The sequence below is a fragment of the Tupaia chinensis genome, unplaced genomic scaffold (genome assembly GCF_000334495.1).
Source record: "Tupaia chinensis unplaced genomic scaffold, TupChi_1.0 Scaffold000353_2, whole genome shotgun sequence".
In the NCBI taxonomy this organism is placed as follows: domain Eukaryota; kingdom Metazoa; phylum Chordata; class Mammalia; order Scandentia; family Tupaiidae; genus Tupaia; species Tupaia belangeri.
The window spans coordinates 253,365-274,604 of NW_006159848.1; the positions used below are offsets into that span (position 1 = coordinate 253,365).

The 21,240-nt window shown below is 37.4% G+C and overlaps 1 long non-coding RNA gene across 1 annotated transcript in view; it reads left to right on the plus strand.

Moving 5' to 3' along the window:
* Window positions 1-3,941, plus strand: part of LOC106735283 (uncharacterized) — a 157,427-nt gene extending 153,486 nt beyond the window's left edge. Inside the window, exon 3 of the long non-coding RNA XR_001370652.2 lies at window positions 3,870-3,941. This is a non-coding gene — a long non-coding RNA (uncharacterized LOC106735283). The remainder of the gene's footprint in view (window positions 1-3,869) is intronic.
* The last annotated feature ends 17,299 nt before the right edge of the window (window positions 3,942-21,240 follow it).

Genomic DNA, 21,240 nt, shown 5'->3' on the forward strand with positions numbered 1-21,240 from the left:
ATACCACACACTGGAAGAATTAAATAACAGACACTTACTCCTAACAGTTCTTGAGACTGGGAAGTCCAAGATCGAGGTGCCAGCAGATTCAATATCTAGTGAGGGCCTGCTTTCTGGCTTGCAGGTGGCTCCCTCTCACTATGCTTCACGTGATGGAGAGAGAGAAGGCTCTGATTTCATTCTCTTCTCATAAGGACACTAATCCCATCAGGGGAACCTAATACCAATGACTTACTTCATCTAAATACAATTACCTCCCCAAAACCACTCCTCCAAATAGCATCACTTATTTTCTTGTCATTGCTAGAATATACACAATAAGCTTTTTTCCACTGCAGGACATTTGTAAATTCCCTTCCCTCTGTCTTTCCCATGATCTTCAGGCCTTTTCTTTTAGAGTATCCCTGCTGGGATGAAATGATACCTGCTCAGAGAATCTTTTCCTGTCCACCCTAAAATGCGTACCAACTATCCATTAGGATATTACTCTCTTCTTCAGTAGCAAATAAGCTAGAGGACAAAGGCTTTAACTGGACCATGAAACCCCCAGAATCTAAAACAATGTGCTTCAATACTTGCTGAATGAGTTAGTAAGTCACTGCCTTGTACCACAGTGTCATAACCACTCCGCCACCTGCTGGCCCTGTGATTAGACATAACCCTGCTGCTCCTACTAAAGCATGTCCCATTGTGAACATCTACACAAAGAGCAGATACAGCCTTTCAAGACTTCCACTATGCCTTTTCCTTTGCTCTTATTTGTTCCTTTCAAATCTTAGACTTGAGGAAATTTTATTAAAGAGACCCAAAACTTACTACCTATCTGTCTCCATTAGGTTTTTAAATTTTCAAGGTAATATTTCTTAAGCTTCCTACATGTAAAAAAAAAAAAAAATTAAAAGAAGAAACAGAGCATTTTGAAATCACATTAGAGAGTTTTCATTTCTGGCTTACTGGATAGGTCTCTGAGTGCAAGTTGCCCGAAAAGTCTACATTTCTTCACTCTGTGCACATTCTACCTCCCACTAGGCCTAGCTTTAGTGAGATCCTTTTTGATTAGACGTTTCCTTTCATACTGGTAAGATGAATGTTTAAGGAGACTTCAAAGTATACTTGATCAGTTGAAGATATTCTTTACAAAAATAGTTAATGCAACACCTTTATCTTAATGAATAAGACAAGATTTCAAAACAAACGTGCTGTTTTAAAATAGTTACACTGCTAATTTTTTGAGGGTAAACCAAGGTCACTTTTTCATGGGCGACATACATTTAGATTTCCTTAATACAAGTAAAATAAATCTAGAAAATGGTTAGATGATTCCAAGGGAGGTATAACCATTTCCTATGGTCCTCTGAGGGAAAAAAAAACATAAATACTATTCTAAAGGGTGCTGGACTATCATAGAGTGACTACAAATCAGATTTATTTGCAGTTGATAAGTGTCATATCTTGGTTTTTGGATATTCACTTATAGACCTATTTTACTGAAAACTTACTAAACTCTAAGTCATGCCCAAAACTAAGCACTGAGGGTGCTTTATGTGAATTAGATATGGTCCTGGCTCTTGGAAAATTGGAATAAAAAAAAATCCCTGGAGCCAACCCTGTGGCCTAGTGGTTAAGGGAGCTTAATCTCACATGACTGACTGAGCAACTTAGTTCCAGGCCTGGAAACTTGAAAAACATCCTAGGTAGACATGCTTGTGTTCCCCAAATCAAGATGAGATAGATCAATATAGGAAAAGGGATTGTGATATAAACGTGCCCTCTGTCTGCTGTCTATCTATATGTCTAGCTCTCTCTCTCTCTCTCTCTCTCACTCACTCTGGTAAATGTAAGCACTCTCTGGTACTTACAATAACAAAATCTTTCATTTAAAAATCAACCCTGAGTTGCCATCTGGAATATATGAGAATTTCAGTGTCGCTAAAGCAAAAGTTTCTAGGGAAGGTACAATTCATTAAACTGGGTGTGAAATCAAAGAAATAAATTGAGGCCAAATTGTATGCAAGGTAGCATGTATTCTACATAACACAACTATGTTTTTGGATTTTATAGTGAAGGCAGTGATGAGCCAACAGAAATCTTTTAGTCAGAAAACATGTGATTAAACATTTTCTGATTTTTTGTTTGTTTGTTTGTTTTAAGGCTTCTGCTATGGGGTGTGTGCACTTGTTAGAGAGAAACAGTGAGAGGGAAAGTGAGAAATCATCCCTGGGGAAATGGCCACACCACAGCCTCTTCTCCATTTTCCTTCTGGGGGTTTGGGCACACACACACATGTGTTTCAAGCTGCCGGGTCTGGGACTTGAACTGTGGTTAGTCATGTGTTAGGCCAGTGCTATAAACACCCCGTCACCTGCTGGCCCTGTGATTAGACATTTTTAGGAAGACAAATTAGATGACAGTAAGAAATAGTGTTGGAAGAACATTATGAGGCTGTTGCAGTTGAAAGGCATCAAAGACCTGGACAAAGAAGGATTATATGAATGGATTAAAAAATTGTTACATTTAAAAGATATTTCTCATATATTTAAGGGTATTAGGTGTTTTATTGGAAGAGAAAACTTCAAGATAAAAGAGCAATTATTATAAGATTTTGGGTTTGGAAACATAAATGAACAGAATTATACTTAGCCAACGGGGCTATAAAGTTCAATTGGGTACATAGCTTTGAGAAGGAAAATAATTAGTTCTTTTTAGAATATATAGGACTGGGGACAGCCTCATAGTCTAGTGATTAAGGGAGTCTGATTCCACATGGCTGACTGCAGTTCAATTCTAGCTCAGCAGCTTGAAAAACATGCCTGATGCATGTGTACCCCAAGTCCCAACAGTTGAAGAAATGGAGAAGGAATTCTGACTAGACCACATCCCACTGGTGGGTGCTTTCTTCCTCCTTTTCTCACTTTCTGTCTGTATCTCTTTCTCTGGTGAGTATACATGCCCTCTGGCGATTAATAAAAGAATATTTGGGGCTTAAAGTGTCTGGAAGCCATTCATGTATACATCTCTTGTTATCGCATATCCTCCTGTTGAAAGTACCCTTTATAAGGGTAGAAGAGCAGTAGTGTGACCTCGGCTGATACAGTTATGCTTCAAATAGATTAGGTGAGTTCCGGTCATGAGGAGCTCTGAATTTAAACATCGCAGAAATGGTAAGCATTATTATTATTCAGATCAACTTTGATAGACCCAATTTTCTGAGTCAGCATAACATTCCTTAAAATGCATTTAGACTTCTTGGTCATTTAAAACTTCTTTGATTCAAAAATTTTATATCATTGGCTTTATCTGAGGAAGCTACGTTGCTTGGTATTAAGAGTGTAGCTTCTTAATTCAGTCAAAACAGGTTTTAATCTTAATTCTATTACCTAATTATATAATTTTGGACAGTTTTCTTAATGGAAATAATGATTACCACAGCATACATAACTGTTAAGAATAAATGAGCTAATTTAAATAAAAAACTTTAAATAAAGAACAACTTCAGATATATAAGTCCTAAGTCAATGTCTATTTATATGCAGTTCTAAGAAAGCTAAAAATTATGTTATTTTTCATTTCCTGAAAACTTTATTTTTTTCTGTCTCACAAGTGTTTCTTGGTTGGGAAATATAATGAAGGCCGTAATTAATTTGAAAATTATCTATTAAGAAATTTCTAGTCAGATAAAGAAAATCTCCAAAGGAGAGAGGCATACATAAATGTTTCTGGGAAAAGTATAAACCGTCTGTATCTTTCCCATAAAAACCCTTTGGAAATGTTTTTTTCTTCTCCTGGTGGTTCTGGTGAGCCTGCTAATCTGGAGTCAGCCTGTGGCCTCCTAGATAAGGCCATGACCCAATTTGGGATCTCTTTTCCAGATGCACAAGGAATGAAAATGGACAGATCTGATGCTGAACCATCCTCAGGATATGCTGCCATGGTTTCTGCTGGTGAGATATTCAGCTTTCCCTGATTTCTGTCATGCTTAAGCTCTTATTAGATAAGGATCATTTTGATTTCCTGAGCCACACAATTCTAAAATAATTTTTTTAACCTTCCTATGCTACTTTTTAAAAAGCTGCCAGAGGGTACATGTGCTAACTGGAAAGAGACAGGGAGAGAGAAGGTGAGAAAGCATCCCTACAGGGGATGGTCAGACGATCCCTTCTCCTCCATTTCTCCCTTCTTTTGGGATTTTGGGTGTGCACGTGCACACACACACACACACACACACACACACACAACCACATTTTAAGGCTTCTGCTATGGGGTGTGTGCACTTGTTAGAGAGAAACAGTGAGAGGGAAAGTGAGAAATCATCCCTGGGGAAATGGCCACACCACAGCCTCTTCTCCATTTTCCTTCTGGGGGTTTGGGCACACACACACATGTGTTTCAAGCTGCCGGGTCTGGGACTTGAACTGTGGTTAGTCATGTGTTAGGCCAGTGCTATAAACACCCCGTCACCTGCTGGCCCTGTGATTAGACATTTTTAGGAAGACAAATTAGATGACAGTAAGAAATAGTGTTGGAAGAACATTATGAGGCTGTTGCAGTTGAAAGGCATCAAAGACCTGGACAAAGAAGGATTATATGAATGGATTAAAAAATTGTTACATTTAAAAGATATTTCTCATATATTTAAGGGTATTAGGTGTTTTATTGGAAGAGAAAACTTCAAGATAAAAGAGCAATTATTATAAGATTTTGGGTTTGGAAACATAAATGAACAGAATTATACTTAGCCAACGGGGCTATAAAGTTCAATTGGGTACATAGCTTTGAGAAGGAAAATAATTAGTTCTTTTTAGAATATATAGGACTGGGGACAGCCTCATAGTCTAGTGATTAAGGGAGTCTGATTCCACATGGCTGACTGCAGTTCAATTCTAGCTCAGCAGCTTGAAAAACATGCCTGATGCATGTGTACCCCAAGTCCCAACAGTTGAAGAAATGGAGAAGGAATTCTGACTAGACCACATCCCACTGGTGGGTGCTTTCTTCCTCCTTTTCTCACTTTCTGTCTGTATCTCTTTCTCTGGTGAGTATACATGCCCTCTGGCGATTAATAAAAGAATATTTGGGGCTTAAAGTGTCTGGAAGCCATTCATGTATACATCTCTTGTTATCGCATATCCTCCTGTTGAAAGTACCCTTTATAAGGGTAGAAGAGCAGTAGTGTGACCTCGGCTGATACAGTTATGCTTCAAATAGATTAGGTGAGTTCCGGTCATGAGGAGCTCTGAATTTAAACATCGCAGAAATGGTAAGCATTATTATTATTCAGATCAACTTTGATAGACCCAATTTTCTGAGTCAGCATAACATTCCTTAAAATGCATTTAGACTTCTTGGTCATTTAAAACTTCTTTGATTCAAAAATTTTATATCATTGGCTTTATCTGAGGAAGCTACGTTGCTTGGTATTAAGAGTGTAGCTTCTTAATTCAGTCAAAACAGGTTTTAATCTTAATTCTATTACCTAATTATATAATTTTGGACAGTTTTCTTAATGGAAATAATGATTACCACAGCATACATAACTGTTAAGAATAAATGAGCTAATTTAAATAAAAAACTTTAAATAAAGAACAACTTCAGATATATAAGTCCTAAGTCAATGTCTATTTATATGCAGTTCTAAGAAAGCTAAAAATTATGTTCTTTTTCATTTCCTGAAAACTTTATTTTTTTCTGTCTCACAAGTGTTTCTTGGTTGGGAAATATAATGAAGGCCGTAATTAATTTGAAAATTATCTATTAAGAAATTTCTAGTCAGATAAAGAAAATCTCCAAAGGAGAGAGGCATACATAAATGTTTCTGGGAAAAGTATAAACCGTCTGTATCTTTCCCATAAAAACCCTTTGGAAATGTTTTTTTCTTCTCCTGGTGGTTCTGGTGAGCCTGCTAATCTGGAGTCAGCCTGTGGCCTCCTAGATAAGGCCATGACCCAATTTGGGATCTCTTTTCCAGATGCACAAGGAATGAAAATGGACAGATCTGATGCTGAACCATCCTCAGGATATGCTGCCATGGTTTCTGCTGGTGAGATATTCAGCTTTCCCTGATTTCTGTCATGCTTAAGCTCTTATTAGATAAGGATCATTTTGATTTCCTGAGCCACACAATTCTAAAATAATTTTTTTAACCTTCCTATGCTACTTTTTAAAAAGCTGCCAGAGGGTCCATGTGCTAACTGGAAAGAGACAGGGAGAGAGAAGGTGAGAAAGCATCCCTACAGGGGATGGTCAGACGATCCCTTCTCCTCCATTTCTCCCTTCTTTTGGGATTTTGGGTGTGCACGTGCACACACACACACACACACACACACACACACAACCACATCCCTGGCATATTTCTTAAGCCTCTGGGTCCAGGACACCAACTGCATGGTTGGCCACCTGTCAAACCACTATGACAACAGTTTACCCTCCTTTGTCACCCTTATTGTCTGTTAGTTGAAATTGGAGTTCGTTGTTGATAACCAAGTATCCTACATGATATAAAAATGGATACTATAGAAGAGCTGTAGAAAAATGACCTCAGGGGGACCAGCAGCTGACCTAGTGGTTAAGGCACTGGACTCCCACATAATTGACTACAGTTCAAGTCCCAGACCTGGGGCTTGTAACTCATGCCAGGTGCATGTTTGTGTATGCCCCAAATCCCAATAGAATGGAAGAGAAGGGATTGCAGTGTGCCCATCTTCCCTGGGAAGGGGGGTGGGGGTGGTGATTGCTCACTTTCTGTCTCTGGAGAGTGCATGCACTCTAAAGGAAAAAAATAATTCTTGAAAAAGAGAAAAAAGCTCATCAAACATTGGATATTTGGAATTAAATACTAAATTGTCATGCTCGGAATGGATAAATGAAATTGACATCTGCATTTCTATTTTGAATGAGACAGAATTAGTCCAGGCCTCTTGGTGTTTATCTCTAAGTAAACCATATCACACCACAGGGCCTCATAACATATGCTTTTCATTTGTTTGTTTGTTTTTTATAAAATGTAAGACAGTAACGGTTAAGGCAGAACAATATAAAGGAGATGAGGAATGCATTTAACAAATAAAAGATTGCTTTCAAATGATTGACTTAAAATTTAAAAAAAAAGAATAGCAAACTATAATTTGAGATTTTTACCACTTAGAACATTTTTTTTTTTTTTTAAAGATAAGGCCTCACATACTGCAATCCTTCTCTTCAGCCTACCAGCTGGGATTACAGGTGCACACCACCACACTCAGTCTTTGGGTTGACTAGGAATTGACTCTGGGTCTCCCATGGAGTTATACCCTGCAAAGAACAGTGTCTTAACACTGCACATACCATGTGACTGGACCCACTTAAGTCTGTTTGGTCATCACTATGGAATAGCATCTTACTGTTTGCAACAGGGCCAAGAACACTTGGAGAACCCCAAATTCCCAAATCTCTTGGAAATTATCTGCTTTTGTGACTGAAGATAATGTGGTTCCCTTATATAAAAGAAAGGAAAAAATTTCCTCATACCATCCTCCTTGTGTTGTTATTTAAAGTAATATACATCTAAATTTGAGGAAACCTAAAATTGGTAAAAGAAAAAAAAAAAAAAGATTAGTGAAGATAAAGAGTTCTGTCCAGAAGGATTTGAGGGTAGCCTAAAGAATAGAGTTTGGTTTATCATGGAACTTTGAGTGTGACAACACACCTATGCCTGGTCTAGTACCTGACCCAACAACCTAAGGTGACAACGTGGGCCCAGGTTTAGTTCACTCATCTGGCTGTGAAAGGGGATTGCGGGCCATTCCCTGGACTCAGGCAAACTTGGCACACGTGAAAGAAGCCTGAGCAACCTCCCAAGCAAGTCAATTAGCATGTTTCTTTTCTTCCTTTCTCTCTCTCTTTCTTTCTTTCTTTTTTTTTTTTTTTTTGCCTTGCATGCTAGTTGGCTATCACCAATCCCTGAAATCAAGAACTTGCTTTGGATCAGTTAACTAAGAAATGGAAAACCTCTTGCCCAAATTACAGATTGACTCTGAAAATATGCAGACAACAGCAATAAAAGGGCTACTGGAATATTACAGCCTCATTAATAGCAAGTCCCTAAGGATAAAAGGAAAATTCTCTGATTAGGCAAAATCTTCAACCATTACATTTTCTTTTCTACTCAGCTTAAAAGGAGTGATGGCCTAGGGTCAGGATCTACACTAACTCACGAGCTGTGACTAATGGACTAGAAAATTATGTTCTTGGAAGGCTTCAGACTGGAGCATTGGACAAGGTTAGTCTTTCCTCTTTATTTCTACCACACGTGATTTGGGGAATAATTTTGTTTCAACTCTGAGCCCTCCATAAAGTCCATGATACTCCTTAAAGATACAGGCCTTGAGAGAAAAAAGCCCCAGTACATTAACTCTTGTTAAGTTTTAGCTGGACATTGTTTTATGTTGCCTCTTTTTGGCAAACCATGTTTTTTTTGCTATTACAAGTGGGTCAGTTTTGTAGACAAGGATAATTTTGGAGGTAAATATATATGAGGAGAAGTCTTATGCTTATGAGTGTGTGTGTGCGTTGGTGGTGTAGCAATAAAGTGACACCAAGTAAATAATAAAAATAAATGGTGTGTGTGTGTGTGTGTGTTGATTATTTGTCCAGGCTTAATTTTCTTGAGATGCCTTCTGTGATTCTGGCAAATTCCAGCAAAGCTACCGATCACAGTATTCTGGCTTTAGTGTTTAGAGTGCGCAGGTGACTCAGTCTAGGTCAACTTCTTTCCCAGGGTTTTGACTGGCGTCGAGCTACTCAGGGATGTAAAGCCTTTCATCGTGACCGACACAATGTAGTTCTCCATAGAGAACATTACTTATTTTTCAAAATTGCTATAATTAATGGAATTGCACATTTCCTAAGACCTGTCTTATGTTTTCTAACTCCTCTTTTGATCAGTTGCGGTGCTTTCCTCTTTCTTTCTCTAATTGGGTGTTAAGCCAATTAGAGTCTACAAAGAGTCTACAGAGTATCAGGGTCCTTGTAAAAGCAGCTTGGATACTTTATCATGAGTATAAATAAAAACAGGCTTATTTCTAAATACATAAAGTAAATACGTTATTACAATGTGACTATGAGAATGATGTCAATTATTTTAATTGCATTATACGTAATAGAATATTCAACTATATTTACATATTGAACAAGTGCTAAATTTACTACTGCAGGTCACAAAGGCACTTCCATCCTGTTTATTTGCCTCTTCATTATCATGAAGCAGCAAAGGCTCTGAGAAAATAGCCAGTATTTTTGTCTCTAGTCTGTAATAGATTAAATTCAGATTAATGATTAATATACTCACCTAGTTTACCTAATAACCAAGTTAAAACATCTATTCCTAGCCAACATAATTTAACTGGAATTATGGGAGAAAAATTTTTGGAGTGAAATTTGAAGAGATTTACCCCAAATTTCTGTTATCCATTCTATCAGCATAGCACATAGTTCAATTTCCCCAGCTGTCCCTGGATACACAAAACTAATTTAACCACAGGTTTGAAGTTCCTGAGTTTAGAATGAACTGAGGTGGTGGAGTGAGTCACCTTATCCAAAAATGTCTATCTATAAATGGACCCTCGTTCTGCAAAATCATAGCCCTTGGCTGACCCTGGTACTTAAGTCAACACACACAGCAAGCTCCCTGACAATCATTCACTGAACTACACAGAAAAGGACCTGCCATCAGTGATGTCCCCCTGTAGTCAACCCACTTTGCTATTAGCGTGGTGATACGGGAAAACACATTAGGAAGAAATGTGAATTTTTTATATGTCGTATATATTCTGCCCTTCTTATCCATCCTGGAAAATTCCTTCTTTTAACTGGAAAAATGAGAACATATTAAGACCAAAATATATAAAGAGCTACATTAAAATAGCTTTCAGTCCACATTTTAAAAATCAAATATGCTTTGGAACTGCCACTTTGCAAATACTTTTTATTGAAATTATTTCTGGGAAGTCAGGAATTGAATACATTAAAATGCATAAAATGATTTGTTTGACAGACTACAAAATTGATAATCATATAGTAAAATCCCAACATTAATTAAATATTCATATTTACAGTTGCACTAGAGAGCAAGTATTACATAGGTAAAATTTAAAAAGTAATAGAATTAGAATGTCTGTTCTCTTGAGTCAAAAGTATGACCTCTGAAAATAGTAAAACCAAAATCTCTTTTCTGTGTAAGGATAGTTGTGATAATATATATGATTAATGACTATAAAATACTAGAAAGATTTCCACATGAGAAAATCTGTTTTGTTGAGTTATAATTATGTTTCTCCATAAGTTTAGTGGCTGCATAAATTGATTAAAAACTCATGAAACTAAAAATACTTTAGAATACTGTCATTTACCTGATGACATAACACAAAGGTTTTTACAACTTCAGTATCAGAACATTTTATGTTTTCTTTACAACAAACCCTGGGTAGTAATCTCTGCACACATATCTTAATAAGTGCACCCTATTACAAAGTATACTATCCACCATTCTTCACGTCCTGAGACCCTTGACCAGTGCTCAAGATAAAAGCTTCTTCCATAACTCAGTCCTGCCCTCTTCTACCAATGTACATGCATAATGCTTTCTCCCTTCCCATTCTTGCACAGTTATTTCCATTATGAATTCTGAAACTCCCATTCCATGATTAAACTTTACTACAGACTCATCCTCCTCTGGGTGGCCTGGTTTATATAGACTTCCCTGCAGAACATTCAAAAGGGAGCTCTCCTCTTACCCCCACACTACCATCTGAGTGTCACATGGAACTGGAATATATGTTGGTTCCCCACTGCCTTTTCAAAGCTGTTGCTGCTAATTCCTCATGTGAAAACCAGTCCAGTGCTCTTTGAGGCTTTACCAGCTGTTTGTGTAACCAGCAACACCTCCTTACTCTTTCAATGATAAATCTTGTCATTTTCCTCTTCGTAATTGGTCACATGGTTGCTTAGCTTTTCTCGTCTTACTCCCCACTCAAGTTCTTACCATTATTCTGGGTAGTTAAATGTCTGTATAACAACCGCACGTGCCACACTGAATTCTCGGTTTCTTGATCTCTTGATAGATATTCCTAACGATGAATTTATTCTTAATTCACTCTACCTGACAGCCATATACACAGCCATATTCTGAACCTGGACATTACCCAGGTTACTTTAACTCCTTTGTCATACAAGGATTTTGTTTGATTAAAAACAAACAGACCAAAAAAATCTGTTTCTTTTCTATCTTCCTTCTACTTGATATTGGTAAGTAAGTATTATTTGAATTACGTTTACATGGAAATAATAAGGAATTATAAATTGATATTTATTAGCCTGTGATAAAACAAAGTACTAGTTAAATTTTGCTGCTTTACGTGATCTGTGAAAGCTAAAGAAATTCTAGAACAAATTAATAGACATTCAGTTCAACCAATTGAATGTCTATTATTTAAGTAAAATATTTGGAGATAGTATAATATTATACTTAAATAATATACTTATAGCTTAATTATATTTTACTAAATTTATATTTATATAATATTCAAATATTATACATATTATACTAAATAATTTTTAGAGATTTGATTATTATTGCAAAACGTTATGAAATTTTTTTAAACAACCAGGTGTTTACCAGTAAGGAAGCTGTTCTCTGTGCCTGTTACTCTCTCTTTCTCTACGGGATCATAGTGTCACTATGACTTGCTCCTAAATGCTCAGCGTCTCCACATGGAATGGTTCTTAACCTACAACTGAAATAAACATTCTACATGGTCATCTCTTGTGAATTAAAAGCTATTCTTCATCTTTTACCTTCAGCTCCCCACTACTACTTTAGCTCTCCTCTGTCAACTGCTAAACATCTAGAAAAGATAATTACTCTGCACTTTCACATATGCTTTGAGTTCCCTAAGGAAAATGGAAAGTTTTTATATCCATTGCTTTTCTTTCTTTTTTTTTTTATTGGCTATTCAGCCTAACCAAATATTTTACCATTTTCTCTTAGCTTTTCTTTGACACTTTTTAAAAAAGAATTATTTATTTAATTTTACTTATTATTATTATTTTTAATTTGACCAGAGAGAGAGAAATGAGAAAGCAAACCACCAGGTCCAGGATTCAAACCACAGTTGTCCAGGTGGGAGTTCAATGCCTTAACCACTATACCACTAGTCAGCCCCTTCTTTGATACTGTAACAATTTTTTTCTAGCTGTCTTGTGAGATCTCTTCTTCCAGTTTTTCCCTCTTTCATTTATTTAGTTTTTAAATCGACAGATACAATGATATATATTTGTCATGTAAACATGATGGTTTGAAATATATATATACATTGTAAAATGGTTAAATCTAGATAAATAACATATGTATGGCCTCATAGTTATCAGGCTTATGATAAGAATATTTATCCACTCTTAGAGTTTTTAAAGAATGTAATACATTTTCATTAGGCACTGTCACCACACTTGCTGTACAATAAGACTCTTGAACTTATTCCTCCTAGCTTACTGTAACCTTTGTCTAATATCATCCCACCCATCAATCTCAGTAACCACCCTTCTATTCTGCTTTTAGGAGATCACTTTTTTAATTGGCAAGGGCACGTATGCCAGAGAAGTAGAGAAAAGAAAGCCTCCCTCTCAATGACGTGGGGTCATATTGCAATCTTCTTCCTCCATGTCTCCATCTTTTCCAGATTTTGGGCATGCACACACATGTGCCAGGCATGCTTTTTCAAGCCACTGGGTCTGGAACTTGAACTACAATCAGCCATGTGGGACCTGGCTTACCTGAATCACTAGGCTACTGGGTTGGCCTAAAGATCAACTTTTTAAAATTCCACATATGAGTGACATCATGCAGTATTTGTCTCTCCATGGGTGGCTAATTTCACTTAGCGTACAGTCCTCCAGGTCATACTGCTCTTGTTCAAATGTAGTTTCAGAGTGGTTTTTGTTCCCTGTTCTTCCTACAGTTCTCCGGTTCTCTCAGAGCTTTAAGAAGCATCCATATGCAGTGGGCAGCAAAATCATTATTTTTCCCCAGACTTTTCACTTGAACTCCAGACTTGTACACTTACTCAAATATATGTATACCTTTATTTGACACCTTCATGACAAATTTATTGACTGACATGAGCTCTGTTGGGAGCAATCAGAAAGAGACTATTTTTTCCTTTTCTTATCAAACACACTCTTAAAACTCATTTTTTCTTCTTTCAAGCTGGGATCATCATTCTTTGGTTCCTTTATGGGACAAGAAAAGTGTCAGTTTCAGTTATGTAAGTTCATAGCCTATCCAAAAGTCCTTTGTCCAGGAGCTCCTGCCTTCCACAGCTCGGGCCTGCAAATGGACAAGAGTGGCAAAGTGCAGTGCTTCCCTCTTTATTTCTATAAGTCAGTGGTTGTCCAACTTTAGCATGAATAGGAACCACCTGAAGGATTGTTAAGCAGGTTGCTGTATCTCCCCTGAGCGCTTCTCATTCAGTAATGTTCAAAAGAAAAACTTAGACAAGATGCATTTAAAAGAGTTAAATTGAGCAATGAATGATTCCTACAGCCGACAGCCCTTAGAACCAGAACCAGAACCAGAATAGGTTCTATCTCCAGCCTACAAGAGAACAGGCAGCAACCATGGGCAGACAATGGGAGTGGGCTGAGTGATGCCTTACTTGGTTACAGGGTGGCATCCTCCTTTATTTGAATCAGTGGCAGCCTGTGATCCACAAGCCCAGCTGCCTAATTGACTGAGACTCAGTTATTCATTACAGGAGTGTACTCCTAGTTAGGCTTTCATTTGTTTATGCACTAAGTGAGGTTGTAGCTCGTTACCTAAGGACTCCAGTTCAGGGTACCCTCTGGCCAAATTTAGTTTAGGTGTCTGAGCATTTCATTTTCAATTCTTTTTGTTGCTATTGCTGTAGTTGTTAGTCCAAGACTATATAAGAGAGCTTAAAAAGTATGAACTTATGGGACTAGCAAGTGGCACAGTGGTCAGATGCTGGATTCCCATATGATCAACCATGGTTGAAGCCTCAGACCAGCAACTTGAAAATCATGCCAGGTACATATGTTAATGTGCCCAAAACCCCAAAAAGAGAATAGAGGAGAGGAGATTGTGGTGTGACCATAACCCCGGGAGGTGATTTCTCACTTTCCTTCTCTCTGTCTCTTGGGAGTTTAAGACAAAAACTTAACAAAAAAAAAAATATATATATATATATAAAATATTGTACAAAGCAATTTAGTAGAGCCTGAGGATAAACAGATAAATAGGGTGGGCCTATATAGCTAGCATAGTGGTTAAGCCCTATGCAAAGGGAGCTCGATTTCATATGACTGACAGTGGTTCAAATCCCTGGTGGTTTGCAAAACATGCTAGGGAGATACACACAAATCCACGATCCTAATGAGATGAAGAAATGGAGAGGAAAAAAAGGATTGTGGAATTGCATGATCAGGCCTCATTTGAGGGTGCTTAATCTCTCTCATCTCTCTCTTTTCTGCATGCATACCACTTCTGACATTAAAATTAAATATATATATATTAATTATATATACATATATATATTAGAGGAAGGAAGGAGAGAGAGAAATGAAAGAAAGAAAGAAAGAGAGAAGGAAAGAAAATAGCTCTTACTATTAAGGGCTTAACGTTTTCTAGGTTTCTATCAATCTAAGTGAAATAAAATGTTATAGGTACTCTGATAAAAATGTATGGAATAGCTAGACATAAAGAAAATAGTGAGCAATTGTATTGCAGATTTGTAACCAGGTGTGGCTATCAGAGACACCCCAAGCTCAGCTAAAAGTGAACCCACTTTCTTCCCTTTATATCTGCTGGTTTTCCTAGCCCTTTACCTCTGGAAAAGGTCCTGCTACACCCCGGTCATTTAAAGTAAAACCCATTCTATGTTTCTCTCATTCTTTTACCCTCTTAAAATAATCAATATGTCTCTAAAGATTAAAATAAAAGTTTGCTCAATCCTCTCTCCCAACTCTGTTATCACCACCTGTGATGTTAAAAGAGATGACATCTGTTATGCAACTTAAGTAAATGTTTCTAAACCTGGTGTTCCTCAGATCCAGTACATTTCCTGTTAGATCCAGAAGGAACTGTCAAAATCCCTATTTAACCATGCCATCAAGTCCTCATAACGATAAAAGTTTCAGACTCTCGAGTGTGGTATAAATGACATAGTGCATGACTGATACCTAGCTGTGACCTTTGTCCTCACAATCCCTCTGCTCACACTTGGCCCTCCCACAGCATGCTGTTGTGCTGCTGCTTGCCTCCTGGGTTCTGCTCACACACTCCTTCCTGGGGCAATTGGCTGGTGCGTGCAGGTATGCCTGTGACCTGGGCTGGCTGGGACTGGGGGTGGATTGCAACGTGCAGACCCTGTTGGGGTTCCTCCCACTATATCTCTTTCTCTTGTTGAAAGAAATAAATAAACCTAAAAATAAAACTCATATGAATATCATTATGACATAAATAAATGTAAACTTGACGTAAAAGAAATTTAGCTCAAAATTAGCTTAAGCATAATAGATCTGATTGGGCAACTAACTCTGTGACTTTCTACTGGGCAAGGCAGGATTGGGATTCTGTACCCTAATCCCTGGAACAGCACACTTATCACAAAGCAGGCACTCTTTTTATTGCAGAGAGTTTTTTTTTTTGGAGATTTTTTTTTTTTCCGCTATAGGGCGCGTGCGCTCGCCAGACAGACAGAGAGACAGAGAGACAGAAAGCGAGAAATCACCCCCCAGGGGGGATGGTCACGCTGTAATCCCTCCCTTCTCCTCCCAGGATCTTGGGCATGCACGCACACGCGCCCGGCGTGAGTTTTAAGCCACCGGGTCTGGGACACGAACCACGGTCGATTACGTGGGAGTCCAGCAACATAGCCATTACGCTAACTGCTGGATCCCTATTGCAGAGAGTTTTTAAGAAAAGTGTCCTACTACTGTGTTAATAAAATATTTTGCAGATTCTTAGAATTAGGAGGTAAAATATTAACTTATACATTTTTGATTACTCTTGGTAAGAAAAGACTCTCAGCGCTTTACAGTTAGAAATACTATTCAGGCCGTGCTATACTGGCGCAAATGGGAGGGTACCCCTGCACAACGGCTGAGGACCTATGGGAGATGGGCCTGATTCTTGGAACAACCTTAGCAGTGGTGGTGCACACCTGTGGTTCTAGCTGACAGGGAAGCTGGGGCAAGAGGATCACAGCATGGAGAGACCCGGTTAAAAATACCTCTCTCTCTCTGTCTCTTCCTCTTACACCCTCCCTAAAAATACTATTCATAGGTTTCAGTTAATTCCACTTGCTCGTGATTATAAGGAAGAACAGAAAGTTTATCATTCCCATTTTGCAGATGAGAAAAATGAGGCTTTGAAAAACTGGTATTTGCGCACAATTTTGTGGCTGGTAATTATGTCTGAACTGAAGCTTATCAAGTACTGTCTTTATTTGTTTCTTCATTTAAAATTGTGAAATTTCAGAGAAATTAGTTGATTAAAATTTTGCTAGATGGTAGAATAACAGGGTAAAAATGCACGATATTTCACATGTCATTCTTATAATTGCACCAAAATACTTTTAGTGTCTATGAGAAACCATAATGATTCGGGATATTTTTGCAGTGATATATTTGGAGTTATTATATAAGCAAATTCTTTTTTAAAAAAAGAATTCTTTCATTTAAATTTATGTATTTGTTTATTTATTTTAATTTGACCAGAGAGGGACAGAGCTTGAACACAAGACAGAGCGAAGAGAGGGAGAGAGGGAGAAAGGGAGAAAGCAATCCCCCAGGTCTGGGATGCGAACCGCAGTTGGCCATGTGGGAGTCCAGTGCCCTTAACCAATGCATCACCTGTTGGCCCTAGGTGCAAATTCTTATTCCCAATTCCCAAGAATTTATTGAGTCCCTGAGAACGTAGAAATGTCTTTAAGTGTTCGCACATTATTTTATGTACACTTCAGTTTGAAAACAACTGGTAACAGGACCCTTAAAGTTAGAGATTCTATATGTGTGTATGTGAATGTATGTATAGGTATAGTTAAGTGTGTGCAAGTCTACAGACATGTATATTTAATTCTATCTAGGGTGTGTGTGTGTGTGTGTGTGTGTGTGTGCCTTTGTGTTCTTGTTATTGAGGAAAGCTGCTGCTTGGTAACCGTTCTTATTGTTATGAACTACATGAAAAAGTACCCCAGAAATACAACATCATTGTTGCATTTTCACTAGGTAATTTTTAGAAATTATATCCACTCAGTAATACACTTTCTATCCCTTACATTTCGCAGGATCAATACTTTTACATCAACTATATCTTTTATGGATGTAGTACATTTCTCCAAGCATCTTAAACATGTGCACATATGTTATATGAAGACAGACATTTTATTATAATGGTGCTTAAAATGGATTGTGAGTTCAGATTGATTTTTCTCATATTAGTTGTTTAAAATGGCTTTTCTACAGCAGCATATAATGGCATGGTTGTCCCCTGCCAAAATATCAAAAAGGAAAATATTTAAAAAGAAATGATATGAGATACTTGGAAAGAAAGCCCATATTAATCTTCCCCTAAGTGGCCTTGGGGACATTTTTGCTTAAAAATGTTAATGTGTTTTATGAGTTTTGATTTATAGATATTTTTAACATTATGCCTTTAAGGTGTCAGCTCTGTGTAAACTAATTGTACTTCCTTTCCCTTTTTAAAAGCACGAAGGCTGCTGGTTATACCTTAAGGGAACTGACAACAAAATGAGTAGGAATTGGGTTCGTTAATAAGGTTTGATCTGAAATAGAAAAAAGAAAAATATAATAATGTTTTGAATTTGAATAACATGTTAGCTAACAACGATAAAAAGAAACATCAATTCAAACAGAAGGTGAAGCAGCTCAAATCACATTATACAGGATGAATTACTGAGTAGCTGTGGACTGCAGCGAGAGGCAACGGCAGCCCATCGCTTTCTGAAGACGCCGACGTCGACTGCATTGTCTCTCCCTGTGCAGTTGCCTCCTCATCCTTACAATCACCGTCACTTCAAGAGTATGGAAAAAGTAATTTGAAAACCTGAATGTAAACCCAAAGATAAAAGACTATCTGAATCAACAGGGAAAAAAACACCTCCTTCTTTTGCATCTATGGAATTCTTACAAAAATAAATCTTGTACTTGAATACCAAACACAGCTTCAGTAAATGTTAAGAACAGTAATTTTGAAGGCCATGTTCTCAGACTTTAATGTAATAAACCTAGAAAGTCAACAACAAAACAGGCCTGAAATTAAATAAACATAAATTTAAAATAGAAATCATGCTTGACTTTTTAAAAAGATCTCTGAGACAGCATTTCTTATCAAAACTTCTTATAAACAATGAGTTATATTTTGTTACTCCTCCTTTTTCAGGAAAAATAGAACACATGTTACTTAGTTTATAAGAATAGAATAAAAACAACAATATAAACTAAAAATAATGTGTTGAAATGAATAATGACAAAGAGTGAGACACAGAGAGAGGAAAAAAGACAAGAACTCTCAACAGGGTGCCATGCCATAATCCTCTCCCAGCCTTTCCCAACCAGCCAGCATCATAGCATATGCACCTGGTGTGTACAGGTGGATCACAGCACCAAACCCATGATCTTTCATATGGATCCAGTATGGCTTGAGCAGTAGGTTATCACTGTGCCACTGAGCTGGCCACCTTACATTAAATTTAAATTAGAATTAAGTTACTGTAGAATTCCAAATAGAGCCAACTTGTATTTCCTTAAAAAGACTAACTCTCACTGAGAAAAGAAAAATGAAAAAAAGAATATGTACAACCTCAGAATTTAAAAAGTAGATAGAATTATACACATGAAAGTGATTTAAATTATTGCAATAGAAAATTCTTGCAAATGCATGGTATCTTTGGAGATTTACAGAGGAACATATAATGGATTAAGAAGAAAGAAAGAGCATGTGTGCCCAGAGTCCTAGAGGAGAATGAGGAGAAGGGATTGTGACATGGTCATCCTTCCTGAGAGGTGGTTTCTCTCTGTCTCTCTCTCACTTTTTCTCCTCCCTTCAACCCCCACCTCTATCCAGCACACATCCCCTATAGCAAACAAAACAAAACAAAAAAGAAGAGAATTATCCTTTCAAAACTTAAAAAAAAAGTTTTTCAGAGGTATCAGTCCCAAATAGTGTTACTTGTAAATTTTAACATACATTTAAGAGACAAATAAACTCTTCATACTTTAGAAAATTTAATAACAGAACATCATAAAAAACTTCTCAGACTATTTTATAGTACTGACATGATTTTATTACCAAATGATTTGTTTTAAAAATCACACACATGCTCATAAACCATACATAAAATGAACTTGTGGTATACATGCCAGAATAAATAAGTAGATATAATGAAGGAAAGGCAAAATATTATAAAATTTGCCATCAGGTCATATATAATTATATATTTAAGTTGATATCAATCAAAATTGCAAAGAATTTTCAAGAGGTTTGTTTATTTTTTCCATGAGAGAGAAACAGACACTACCCCAGGTTCAGCCTGCTTGGATCATAGGCATGTGTGCACCTAGAATGGACCGGGAGATCTTGTAACATGAACTGAGGACCTTCCCATTTGAGTCCAGCTGCATTATCACTGTGTTACCATGACTGTCTGGCTCCATCCAGCGTTTTTCTTTAAATAGCACGTGATTCTAAATTTTACATGGAAGAAGAGTATGCTATTGCTAAACAAATATTTTAAAGGAATAGTGAAAAGTTACCTGCCCTTTGGCTACCAAGCCACTTTAATTAGAATAGCATGGCATTTGTATAGCAAAATCTAAGATGGTGGTCCCAACCTTCCCGGCAACAGAGACCAGCCTCATGGAAGACAGTACCTCCACAGACAGGATGTGGGGCAATGGTCCCAGGATGACCTGAGGACACCACATCTACTGCATACCTCATTACCACCACTGCCACCTTGCTATATACAATGAAGCAATCACAGAACAGTTAGGTTCACACTCCCATGAGAATCCAGTACCACTGCTGATCCAACAGGCTGTGGGGCCCAGGCAACAGTGTGAGTGATAGGGAGCAGATTCAAACACAGACAAAGCCTCACTGGGCTTTGAGCCCTGTGACAGGCCACCATCAGGCCCCAGGCTGGCACAGGTATGGGACCTGGGGATAGAGTGGTTGGAGAGCCCCTGGGCAAAGATATCAATGAAAAAGTTACAAAGTGAAAAAATAAACCAAAGTAGTCTTGTGGAAATAACAATAATAATATACAACAGTTGGGGATAAGAATGTTCTGAATCTATCAGGTTGTATAGATCCCTACATAGTCTGGTTATAGCTACCATTGGAATTTCTAATATATACAGCATTGCTGCTAATTGCTTTGTAATTTAAAAGATAAATACAGCTTTTTATTTATTTCCTGAGAAAATACATCTACCAAAGTACATTTTACCAAATGAAATGTAAAGCTAATAAGAGGAACATTATAGGTTAAAAAACAGACAACCACTAACGATTTTTGAAAATAGTGTTAATACTAACTGTAGTTTAGAGTTTATGGGCTTGATGAAATGTTACTAGTAATATTTTGAAACTTTATCCCGTGTACTGATATTTTTAAAGTAAAATCATTCTTTGCCAAAACAAGTTTTATTTAAAAATCAGGCTTCTTATTTTTTTTTTCTTGGGGGGATGGGGGAGAGATTTTTACTATAGGGTGCGTGTGTTTGCCAGAAAGACAAAGAGAGACAGAAAGCAAGAAATCACCACCCCAGAGGGGATGGCCATGCCGCAATCCCTTCTCCTCCATTCTCCTCTCAAGATCTTGGGCACACACACACATGCGCCTGGTGTGAGTTTAAGCCACCAGGTCTGGGACTCGAACCACGATCAGCTACATGGGAGTTCAGCAACATAGTCATTATGCTAACTGCTGGTCCCCAGGCTTATTTTGAGATAATTATAGATTCATATGCAATTAGAATAAATAACACAAGGAGAAATGTGTACCCTGTATCCTGTCTCTTCAGTGTCTAGTATTTTTTTAATTCTAAAATTTTCATTTATTTCTCTTTTATATCATCTGTTTCTTCACTGAGACTTTCTATTTTTCATTTTCCCTCAATCTTTGCTGATGTCAGTTAGGGTGGGAAAGAAGGTCTATCCCCAAGAAT